Raw genomic sequence first — 12,595 nt, forward strand, 5'->3', positions numbered from 1 at the left:
CCTCTTTCATAAAATGTTATGTGCAATATTTTTCACTTATTTAATTTTTTTTAAAAAATGTTATATTAAAAACTTTTACCAGTCCTCTCGCACATCAGAAAAAAATGACTCCAATTTTAGAACCTATGCAGAGGAAGAGCTTTATGCCAGTATTTGAAAGAGTAAGGTCGTGTGACCTTTATGACCGGTTTAGTTTGTCCTAAAGGAACGATTCATTGCCATATCTGATTGATTTTGTTTTCTAGAGATTAAGCAGATGTGTAATATGGCAGAGAGAAGAGACAGGAAGTCAGAATTGCTTCATTCTGAAAAAAGAAAAAATATTATCCAAGTAACAAATCCATTTACTTTGAAAGATACTCTGAAATGAAGTCTCCAGTCGCTTTTTCTATGAAGTATTTGATTGGCCTTTATAAAATTATATCAACTAAAATGCAGTGTGTTGTATAGATAGGGCAGGTTTTTCATCAAGTAATTGTAGTATTTAAAAAAAAAAATACCTGTGTATGAAAATATTTGTTGGCTCTCTAGGGGAAAATCAACTTTGGGAATGATTTTCTATTTGGTCAAGGCAAATGCTGCTGCAGTCTCTAATTAGAGTTTTGGATTAAACTCAAGCTTTGTTAAAACCTATTTTATGGAGCAGCAGAACAAAAAATATGTCCAATTCTTTATCTGCGTGTGGCTTTAAACACATAGGCACATACACACACGACTAGCTCCAAAGGATAATTTGCATAAAAATACAATCACTTGAATGCAGGGAATATCTAAGAGGATGGTTAGAAAAAAAAAGCAAAACTCAACATCAGGGAAAGGAGTATATTAATTGGCAATTTTCTTTCTTTAATCCTTGCCTGTGAAAATATTAAATAATTTTCTAGGAATCAGTTTAAAGTACTTACTAAGGCAAAATGATCAAGACTCCTTTTGTATTCATTTTGTTTTAGGGAGCCCACTAATGAAAGTCTCCAATTGACTGTTGCTCTGCTTGCACTGATTTTCAAGTGGCCTTTGTGGGGATAGGTTTCTGTGGGCTTGTGAGGCTGCTCAGCCAATCTCTGTAACGATCAGGAAAAGAAAATGCTTAGGCCACACCATTGCAGTCTTTGATACTCTGCCAATAGGAAGCATCTCAAAGAACTACTTTGCCATGCAGATGGAAATACTTTCCATCAGAAGTCAAGGTTTAGAAATGTTTCATTTTTGGTTCTAAGTTTTATCAGTTTCTCTGTCTCTGATGATAGAATTGTGTTGTTATCAATGAATATTCATTTATGGCTTTTGTGTTGAAGGCACTTAGGTGATCGTCATCCTGTTACCTGTGTTACCTTTACACAGCTTTAATCAGCATCTTATGAGGCAGGACAAAAACTTTGGGTTACTGTTTGATGGATAAGTGGAAGAAGTTGATATTGCTCATGGTAAGATCTAAACGGCAACCATGTGTCTCCCCACGTGATTACAGAGTGGAGTGGGTTTTGTGTGACATGGATACTGCCTGCTCACTGCTCCCTTGTGCTTCTTCACTAGTCTTCTTCTGTAGACCCTTCACTGTTATTTGATGGTGGTAATTGAATCAGATGGCTGTTACAATTTTTGTACCCAGAACAGTTGCTTTCACAAGCATGACACAGGACATGACTGCAGCTGCATAATATGGGCAGATTTAAGTGATGGAGTCTATTTATTGATCTCTGAATGATTGTGCATAATTCAGCCAATCAATTCATTCCATCACTGTTCTTAGTGTGTAATCACACAATTAAAATGTGATTTTCATGATACAAACAGTTAAAAAACACCAGTGCACCTAATTATAGAACAAAAACAAACCTTTCTTTTTTTCTTCCATTTTTTTTTTTGAAGTAGTCTGATGTGAAGGTGTTATTTCCTTGACACATCAAAATGGCTAATTTGGAGTTGTGATGCTTGTTATGTAAATAGGCCATATGTTGAATTTCTACAGAAGTTTATTCATTCAATGTTGTGATAATGGATAGGATCCCCTAAGTACCATAGCTAAGAAAAATAGCCTGTGAAGATGCATTTCTCTCTGCTGTTTATATCATTCCCATTATTTTTGTTTAACAGCTAGTGTTTTTATTTTCTAATAAAAATATTCTTCAATGTGATGTTGTCATCTATCCTTATATGTACCAATCATTGTAGTCCTAACTCAAACTCTCTTCTCATTTATGCACTTGTTTAATAGTTTTCATGATTGATGTCCTGTAGTTAGGGCAGAAGCTACATGCCTGCTCAACTTTTTATATTTTTCTGCTAAACCTGTTCCTTTCACAATGAAAAGACTTTCCTTTTCTTTCTACTGTTAGCGTTCGCTTCATCACTCAGACTCAGACCTAGGAACCATCCCTGACTTCTCTCTCATTCATTCCATTAGGAAAGAGAAAGTGAAAGTCGCTCGGTCGTGTCCGACTCTTTTCGACCCCATGGACTACAGAGTCCATGGGATTCTCCAGGCCAGAATACTGGAACGGGTAACCGTTCATTTCTCCAGAAGATCTTCCCAACCCAGGGATCCAACCACAGTCTCCCACATTGCAGCCGGATTCTTTACCAGCTGAGTCACAAGGGAATCCCAAGTGGACACCAAATCTTGTCAACTCTTCCTTTGTAAGAGTTTCTCCGAGCCAGCCCCGACATTTCCTCACTGCCTCCCCTGATAGCCGAGACCCTCGGCCATCACTATTCTAGGATGATTATAGTCTGCTACGTCCCGTGTCTTTGTAATTGAGTTCTCCCAATGCTTTGCATTTCACCTTATCAATGTTCCTAAAACTCTGCTCTTTAGAATTCTTATCCAAGGATTGTCTCACAAGAAGACTGAATTGAACTTAGGTTTGTCTGATTCCAAAGTTGGTACTCTTTTCACTAGCTCAAATACTTATTATGCCCCCTACCCACCACATTTGGTCCAACCTCTCAACCTGGTTTTAATGTACCTGACTCTTGCTCAAATTTTACTTACCAACTTTATTTCCTACTTTTCTAACATAAAGATTCTATTCCTACTAATTGAATCTCACTGCCCTTCTAATTTGTTCATGCTCTCAGTTTTGGAATGCCTTTTCCTTTTTCCTCTGACCTAAGCACAATCTCCAGGTTAAGTCCACTTGCCCTAATCATGTTCCTCTCCTTGGATTCTTTTTCTACCCTTTTGCCTGAATAATTCTTTAGAACACTCTTATATACTCTCTTATACCCCCTCATACCATTGTGTTCTTAATTCTTGCTTTCCCAACTAGACTGCAAGTCCTCAGAGGGCACTGATGGACCTTGTATGCTGTCTTTGAACCGTCTGCAAGCCTTGGGCATAGCACACCCTTGATAAGTAGACCTGTAGAATCAATAAACTAGAAAGGTGATTTTTTTTTTGTTTTTTTTCAAAGATGGGCTTTGATATTGCCTGTGTACTGCTCATCATCGTGTCTTCAGAGCCTAACTTGCACCTTGACACCTAGTCATGACCTCAATGAATATTTGTTAATGTAGAAATTAATGTTGACATTGGATGAAAGGGACCAGCATTTGAAGGAGAGTCTGTCAAGGAGTTTTTTCCCGTTTTTTTTTTTTTCAGTGGTTCTGATCAGCCTCTTCATTCATCAGCTGCGAGGATTCTGAGACCTCGGTATTTTCCAGAGTTGAGATAATGATGGAGGCTGGCAGTTGTGAGTTAGAATTAAGGAGCCTGTCGTTATTTTAAGGTGGAGTGATGGGTCCCATTAGTGAGCACAAATGAAAGCACTGAGGCCTTATGCCAGTATTTTATACACAAACAGAGTTATCATTTCTATAAATGGGCTTCCCAGGTGGCGCTAGTGGTAAAGAACCTGCCAAAAGAGACGTGGTTTCAATCCCTGGGTGGGAAAGATCCCCTGGAGGTGGGCACGGCAACCCAGTCCAGTATTCTTGCCTGGAGAATCCCATGAACAGAGGATCCTGCCGGGCTACGGTCCATAGGGTTGCAAAGAATTGGACACAACTGAAACAAGTTAACATGCATGCATGTATTTCTATAAATATTCAGGCTAATCAGCTCTAAGGGCTTCCTGGGTGGCTCAGTGGTAAAGAGTCTGCCTGTGAAGCAGGAGACATGGATTTGATCCCTGGGTTGGGAAGATTCCCTGGAGAAGAAAATGGCAACCTACTCCAGTATTCTTGCCTAGGAAATCCCATGGACAGAGGAGCCTGGTGGACTACAGTCCATGGGCTCACAAAGAATTGGACACAACTTAGTGACTAAACAATAGCAACAACAGTAGCAGAGCCACCCAATCATTTCATTAAAAGCTTCTTGAACATTAAAAAAAAAAATCTGGGAATCCATCTAGGGAAGAAAAGTAAGGTAGGGAAAAATTGCCACATCCATTCTATTGTATCAGGACAAAATTCAGTTCTTTCAACTTTTAATAAGTCTCACTTTGTACAAGGCCCTGTTTCTGCCAAGAAGGAGTTTATAGTTCAGCAGGAGAAAGAACATATGCATCCCAGAAACAAAGGTCTAAGAGAGCTCAGAAGGGAAAATTTCCTTCTGCTTGGGGAGTGGTGAGGGCCTTCCAAGAGTGATGGTTGTTTGAGCTGATCATTGAAAGGCTTCCGGTGAGATTTCAGTAATTATGTTGGGAATATAGAGGTGGGGAAAGGGCCACAGTGTTGGGAGGAGCACAGGACAGGCATCCCAGAGTTTTTTGACTCTAACATCAGTCCTCTAAGATATTTTACTACTACTGCGCCAAAGCTGAAATGCTACTAGGACCCTCCTGGGTAGTAGTAATGAAACTTAAAGGATATACGAATACCTGCAATTGTTACTTCTGGTGCCAAGTGCTGAACTGACCATGACATAAAGCGCAAAATGAATCTTGTAAAGAGTATAATTGGTGTATTTCTGGGTAGCATCCAACTTGTCTAGAATTCCTGAAAAGGATTCTTGCAACGTGGAAACACTACTGAAGCCTGAAACTTTCTTAGTAATGTAAACAGGTCAGCTCTGATCGTGGTCCCAAGTAACCAGCCATCTGTGGGACACTGCGATCCTAGCAGAGCTTAGTACATGAGTAAACATGCTGTTTTGTAGTTCCCAGGTTCTGATTCTGACCCCATGGATTATAAAACTAGGACCGATAGGTATGAGTTTCAGGGAGACAGATTTTGGGGTCAGTATAAGGAAGGTGGTCCTATAATGGATCGAGCTATTTCACGAGGTGATAAGACTCTGTGACTAAATGTATTCAGGCATGGGCAATACCAGGCAATGTCTACATGCATGCATTATTTCCATCTTTCCTCAAATCAGTGCTGTTGCCACCTCCCACCTCATTTTACCGATGGGTAATCCTAAAGCCTAGAAAGGCTGAGTGGTGAGTACATTACAGAGCAGGTGTCAACCCTGGCAGTTTGAAAGCAGAGACTGAATATGTACTGGATGAGGAAAGAGTGCAAACCTCAGATGGCCACTAGGACTTTTAAGGACGCTTCCTCACGCTAGGATCGAGTCTTAATTCTCCTTGGGGGATCAAGATGCTAATTGTTGCCAAGCACTAATTCATTAACAGCAGCACCCAATTCCTAGAAATTCAGAACAAAGAGAATGCAACCATCACCATCATGATGGCTACCACTCACTGATCATCTCATTTAAACCTAACAGCCATCTTGCAAGGTAGGGATTATGTATCCTTTTAAGGAAGGGGTGCCGTAGCTCTGCCAAGTTACATAGCTTGATCAAAATTCACAGAGTTGATGAGCCGCTTTTTTCTCGTATCACCTTTTAAGGTAATGCATGGTGATGATGTCAGACATATTTACCTATCAGTTCAGCACAGATACCAGCAATTCAGAGAGGCCATCAGCTATACACAACGCTGTGATTCTTCTCAGAGATGGGAGTCCCTTGAGGTCCTGTTGAGGCAAGGTCTGAAGGGTTGTGAAAGCTTGGTAGTACACCAAGATGACACATCTGGAGTTCCAGAAAACTGTAGTGCCTTCTTTTTATGTTCAGCATTTATCTGATTTTACACATCATACGTAGTAGGGCTTCCCAGGTGGCACTAGTGGTAAAGAACCCACCTGCCAATACGGGAGATGTAAGGGACGCAAGTTTGATCCCTGGATCGGGAAGATCCCCTGAAGAAGGGAATGGCAACCCACTCCAGTATTCTTGCCTGGAGAATTCCATGGATAGGGGAGCTTGGCAAGCTATAATCCGTGGGGTTGCAAAGAGTCAGATACAACTGAGCAACTAACACACACACACTATAATTGTATTTCACACAGATTTCTAAATAAAGAAAAGCAATTTCACAATGGTACTGTTGCGTCTTCCTTGTAAATGTGTCTTCTTCCTCACCCCTTTTCTTCCGTTTACTTTCCTGTGCTCTGAGGCTCATCTGTCTGGACACCATCCCCTCTTGCTTGCTCAAGTGTCTCTTCCCATCAGCTCTCTTTCCCTCAAGGTCTCAACCAGCCTTCATTTTCATCTCATAAGCATTCATAAATCTTTCGCATTCTTTAATAACAAGGGAAGTCAAACAAAATCCTTGTGGTCCCTTCCCTGTCAGTCTGGTCACGTTCCATCTCCCTCCCTGGTCTGAGAAGGCATCTCCTTGAAGAACAGGTCCTCACACATCACCTACCCTGCCCCAACTCCACTTTCTTCTCCACCCTCTACAGCCCTGTCCTCTTGTAACGGCCGCCTCTGTGCTTCAAACCGCCAGACCCATGGTCCAGGATTTTCTTATAATTCTTGACTTGTGCACTGCCTCTGGTGTTACTGATCTCTCCACCTTGAAACCTTGCCCACCTGTTTTCTGAGTCATTCCTCTCCTGATTTCTTTCCTATTGCCCAGCTGCTCTGTATTGGACTTCTCTGCAGGCTCCTCTCCTCCTCCCAGACCTCAACACCCTTGAAGGTTCATCCTTCAACCCTCTCTGCTCACCTACTCCTTTCTTCTGTTACCACCTATGGCTGTCAATTCCTCAGTCTGCAACTCTGACCGTGAACTCTGATACCTGTGCCAGGCATCTTAAATTCAGTGAGTTCAAAACTCTTCTTCTACAGCCAGCCTACTCCTTTTGTGTTCTCTACCTCAATTAATGAAGCCATTTGATCAATTTTTAAATCTGGGAGTTGTTCTAGGATCCTCTCTCTTACTCAACCCCTATTCTTCATTGATGACTAAGCCATGTAAAAACTATCTTCTCAAACCCTTAACTCTGCCCTCACCTCTCCAGGCCATTACCTCCACAACTGCCTTGGTTCAGGCCCTCATCACTCTCTCGAGGGTTACTGCAGTAGCCTTGTAACTGGTCTCGCTGCCTTCTGTCTGGCCTGCTTCCAATCCCTTCCCCACACTGCCGCCTTTCTAAAAGGCAAATTTGATCACGGACTCTCTGCTGCTTAAAATCCTTCTGCAGAATCACTGCTCCTCCAGGATAAAAATCTAAGCTCCCTAGCCCGGCACAAAAGCTCCTTTGTGATCTGACTCTCCCTTAGGGTGTGTATCAAAGTCTTCTCTAATGATCCTGGTCCCCACTGACTACCCTTGCCCACAGCATCCCTCCTAAAGGAAATGAGTTGTTGCAGGAGAGAAATGAGAGGAGGTATGGGAACAGAGAAGAGATTACAGGGCTGTGGTGTCCTGTACCATGACCACTAGCTGCCTGTGGCTGCCGAGCACTTGAAACACATCTGGTCCAAACAGAGATGTGAGTGTGAAATACATCACGGATTCAAACTCAGCATGCAAAAAAGAGCGTAAAATAGCTCATTAACAAATTTTAATATTGATCCCATGTTGAAACAGTAACATTTCAAATATAGTAGGTTGAATAAAACATTATTAAATTTAATTTCATGTTTCTTTTTATTTTATTTTTTAATGTGGCTACTACGAAATTGTAAACTACCTGTGTTTGTGCTTCCCTGGTGGCTCAGATGGTAAACAGTCTGCCTGCAATGCAGGCATCCCTGGGTCAGGAAGTTCCATCCCTGGGTCAGGAAGATTCCCTGGAGAAGGAAATGGCAACCCACTGCAGCATTCTTACCTGGAGAATCCCGTGGACAGAGGAGCCTGGTGGGCTACAGTCCATGGGGTCGCAGAGAATCGGACACGACTGAGCAACTAACACTTTTCACACTTTCACTGTGTGGCTAGCATACTAGTGCTATTGGACAGCATCAATGGAGGACATCTCCTTGCTCCCAGGAGATACATCTTGTTTGAACCACTCCCAAAAGCTTTCTGAATGATTAAGTCAGCCTTACAGGTGTAGAAAAGCAGCAGTTACTCCATTTCATAAATCCAGAGATACTAAGTTGGTGATGGACAGGGAAGCCTGGCATGCTGCAGTCCATGGGATCGCAATGAGTCGGACATGACTGAGTGACTGAACTGAACTGAACTGAGACATTAAGTGCTTTAGATAAGATTCAGTATCACAGAAACAGATTGTGAAAACTGCAGCAGGGAGCCCTTCATACCACGTATTCGGGGCTGAAATCCCAAGTCAGGCACATCTGTCTTCCCCGACCTACCCAGTCAACCCTCGGGAGAAGGAAGCAGGGAGACTGTGTGTTGGAGGGAGGCTTTAAGGTAGACAGGAGGAGCAAGGGCAGGGCAAGAGGAGACCCATTCCCAGGAAGCCTCCTGCTTGTGAGGTGCAGACAGAACACCAAGAGCCATGATCTCTGAGATCCCCCATCCTGCCGTGGATCCTTCCCCAGTGAGAGAAGTCCCAGCTCCCCCACTGTCTTGAGTCTCAATAATATGTTCATGATAAAGCCACTGTGCATCAAACAAAACGACCTGCGTAACAGCTGGTAAATGCTCCTCAGTTGTGCCTTAGGATGCTGGGGGCAGCAGTCTGTGGATCATTTGGCCCAAAAGGCTTGGAGTAAGGTATAGAGCTGTCACAAGGACCTGGAAGATAATATGTCCTAAGAGATACGCAGAGCTTTCTGTTTTCAAGTGGAAAAGCCAACCAGTGATAGGAAAGCAGGCTTATCAGGTTGGAGCCAAAAGGAGAAACCTGAAGGTAAAGGGAAGAAGCCAGGACTATCAAGGGAGAAGTTCCATGGAATCCCATGCCGGTGAGGCTGATAGGCAGTGGGCCTCAGCGCTTGTGTCCTGGTGGTTTGCATGCTGTGTTCTATTGAACCTCTCGGTTCTAATAAGAATGCCCTGGGCACTTGTTCTGACTTGCTATCAGGCATTAGTATAAGATTCTGGTAGGGGGAGAGGTGGTTGTGTTAAAAGTTTGAAAGTCATACTGTACAGAGACTGGCCTGAGAAAGCGGTGACCACCCAAATGTGGTGACTGCTTTCCCATTTGCAACATCTGGGACCAGTTCGGGCCCTTGGCAAGAGCTCCAGCTCCTTTTCATCTGAAGCTGAGTGACTCTCCATTGGACTGACCATGCATTCTGCCTCACCTTACCTGGGAAGCCAGAACTGTCTCATTCTTGGGTACCAAATTGCCACTTTGCACCCCAGGTTCTCTCTCACATTCCCAAGTCCTCACTTTGAGTTCTTGTGTAGCAATCCCAAATTGCCTTTGGTAAGGGTCCCATCACTTACCTCCAAGCTTTCTTAAGCTGATAGTCTTGCCTCTGAGCTACAAGCCCTGTAGTAAGTGCCTGCTGCTCCATTTCAAGCTTCTTCAAAACTGACTCCTGCCAGCAAAGAGCTGGAAACTCAGTTTGGCTGCCTCGCTGGTCTCTGGGGTCCCATTTGTACCATAGATGCAATTTGGGAAGAGAAGGGGAAGGCAAATTATGGTATATCTGCTTCTTTGTTCCCTGTGGGAAAGTTGGTCTTACATGTAGACTAGGAAGGTAGCTGCTGCCTTTATGGTGTGACTTCAGAATTCATTCTACTTAAAAGAGCTTTTCAAATATCAATACTTACTCTTTCTTGCTCTCTAATATGCAAAAGCCTACATTATAAAAACTCTGTTTCCTTTCCCAAGACCAGTATGGTTTGGAAAAGAAAGAGGGCAAATTTGATGCTTGGAAAGCCCAATTTTGACTCGTGTAACTGACTGGCTGTAATGAACTTGAGCCAGTTACTTAATCTTCCTGAACCTCAGTTTTCTCATTTATGAAGTGAAATTAATAATATCTACTTGCTTTGTTACGATTTTTTTATGGCTAAATAAAACAAGATATAAAGTGCCCAGCAGCAAGGCCTAAAATGCAATGCTAAGGAAGTAGTAACTTACCAGATTTTATAGACCCTTTCCTGAGACTGATAAGGAAGATGATAAGAAATCTGGGTCTAGAGACCCAGAGTTCAGCCATCCCTGAGTGAAAAAGGATCAGAAGGAAGTTGCCTTCACATGTTTGCTTCAGGCCAGTGAAAAAGTTGGCTTAAAGCTCAACATTCAGAAAACTAAGATCATGGCAACTGGTCCCATCACTTCATGGCAAATAGATGGGGCAACAGTGGCTGACTTTATTTTTCTGGGCTCCAAAATCACAGCAGATGGTGATTACAGCCATGAAATTAAAAGACATTTACTCCTTGGAAGGAAAGTTATGACCAACCTAGATAGCATATTAAAAAGCAAAGACATTACTTTGCCAACAAAGGTCCGTCTAGTCAAGGCTATGGTTTTTCCAGTAGTCATGTATAGATGAGAGTTGGACTATAAAGAAAGCTGAGTGCCAAAGAATTGATGCTTTTGAACTGTGGTGTTGGAGAAGACTCTTGAGAGTCCCTTGGACTGCAAGGAGATCCAACCAGTCCATCCTAAAGGGGATCAGCCCTGGGTGTTCATTGGAAGGACTGATGTTGAAGCTGAAACTCCAATACTTTGGCCACCTGATGCGAAGAGCTGACTCATTGGAAAAGACCCTGATGCTGGGAAAGATTGAGGGCAGGAGGAGAAGGGGACGACAGAGGATGAGAGGTTGGATGGCATCACCGACTCAATGGACATGAGTTTGGGTGGACTCCAGGAGTTGGTGATGGACAGGGAGGCCTGGCGTGTTGCGGTTCATGGGGTTGCAAAGAGTCGGACATGACTGAATGACTGAACTGAACTGAACTGACTCCTGCCTAAGGGTTTGCATTTGTGAAAATATTCATCTGGGATTATGAATGCAGCATGAAGCTATGGGAAAAAAAAAAGACATGTTTACATCCTCTGCCAGGATAATATAAGAATAAGCAAAGCAAGTTTTTGAATCTCTGAATAGTCAGGTGCACTGCCATCAAAATAAACTTTTATTTCTATTCTTTGCTGATAAATTATAGATAAAGGAAGCCACAAAAATAACCCAGAAAAGGAAGATTCATATACAAATTAGATACCAGAGACAGGCTTCACACTTACTTTGTTGGAGCCATTCTTTCCTTAACTGTGGGTGTTTGGGAAGTTCTTCTATTGTCACCTTTGTTGCTGACAAAAAAGAGAGAAAAAGCTTTAGTATACTCCGGAGAGAATGGTTTTGATTGGAGGCGTGTCGTTCTCAGTGTGGGCTAGCTTTCGTGTATTGTAGTGATTGCTAATACATAACTGAGGAAACCCATAAACAGAGCTGGATCTGACATACTGCCACTTCTAATTGACCTGTGTTTATTATAGGAATGGGGCAGTCCTATAATTTTTAAAGGGGAAAGTGGAAGATGTTATGCTGGCTACTGTGACTGCTAGTGTCCTCACCTAGAAGGTCTTTGTCCTTTTTCCTGTGTTTATCCTGTGAAGTCTAAATGGTGGACTGGATTCAGTGCATGCAGGGACTGTCAATGGCTTCCTGGGCCCTTGATGCAATTAATCGCCCCATGGCGATACTATAGCCTCAGTGGAGTGTCATATTCAACCCATGAACACTCACAAAGAGAGTATAAACCTGCTACCTTTAATGCTGTTAAAAATAATAGCATTAAAAATATTATTTAGTGCTGGCTTGTGACATTGACATATAAACTCATTTATTGTTCTACTAGTCTCGGAATAAGAACTGTTGCAGTTGCAGTGGGTGGTACCAACTGAGGTGGTCATGACAACACTAATTTATCATTTCCAAACCTGGGTAGGATTTCACCTTCTGAATTTTCTGGATTGTCTGTAGTTATTTCTCATTTGTTAAGGCGAGGCATATTTAGCTGTTCCTTATGGAAATGCACTAGAAGTATCTTCATGTAGGTTGATGAAAATTGTTCCTTTTTTTGCAAATCATTTTTCCTCTCTATCAAGACATTTTTAGATTCTAACTTCTAAAAATTTAATCTCTCAGTGGTACATCTTTCACTTGTTTGTCAATTATACTTTTGAGAAAGGTGTTTCCTTTGTCATTGATAAAATGTGGACCAAGACAGTCCAAAGACAGAGTTCTGTGACTTTCTCCAAGAGACTTCTTGACATACATACATGAATTGTTAGCTGTGTTTTGTTTGTTTGTTTCTTTGTTTGAATGAGTTTGATCATCTTGCACTTGGGTTTACTTTCTTGCCCCCAAGCTCTCTCTAAGAGGATACGGCCAGGAAAGACTTAATCAGATGCCTTAGTGATGCCATCATTATTGATCCACTTACTGCCAATCATAGAACCTGTATTATGAAATGTA

General features: G+C 42.2%; 1 protein-coding gene across 11 annotated transcripts in view; it reads left to right on the plus strand.

Moving 5' to 3' along the window:
- SPATS2L (spermatogenesis associated serine rich 2 like) overlaps positions 1–12,595 on the plus strand; it is a 182,970-nt gene that overhangs the window by 2,279 nt on the left and 168,096 nt on the right. The gene's annotated exons all lie outside the window — the stretch shown is intronic.

Source organism: Giraffa tippelskirchi, chromosome 3, assembly GCF_054371585.1.
Source record: "Giraffa tippelskirchi isolate mGirTip1 chromosome 3, T2T-mGirTip1v1.2.pri, whole genome shotgun sequence".
NCBI classification, from domain to species: Eukaryota; Metazoa; Chordata; class Mammalia; order Artiodactyla; family Giraffidae; genus Giraffa; species Giraffa tippelskirchi.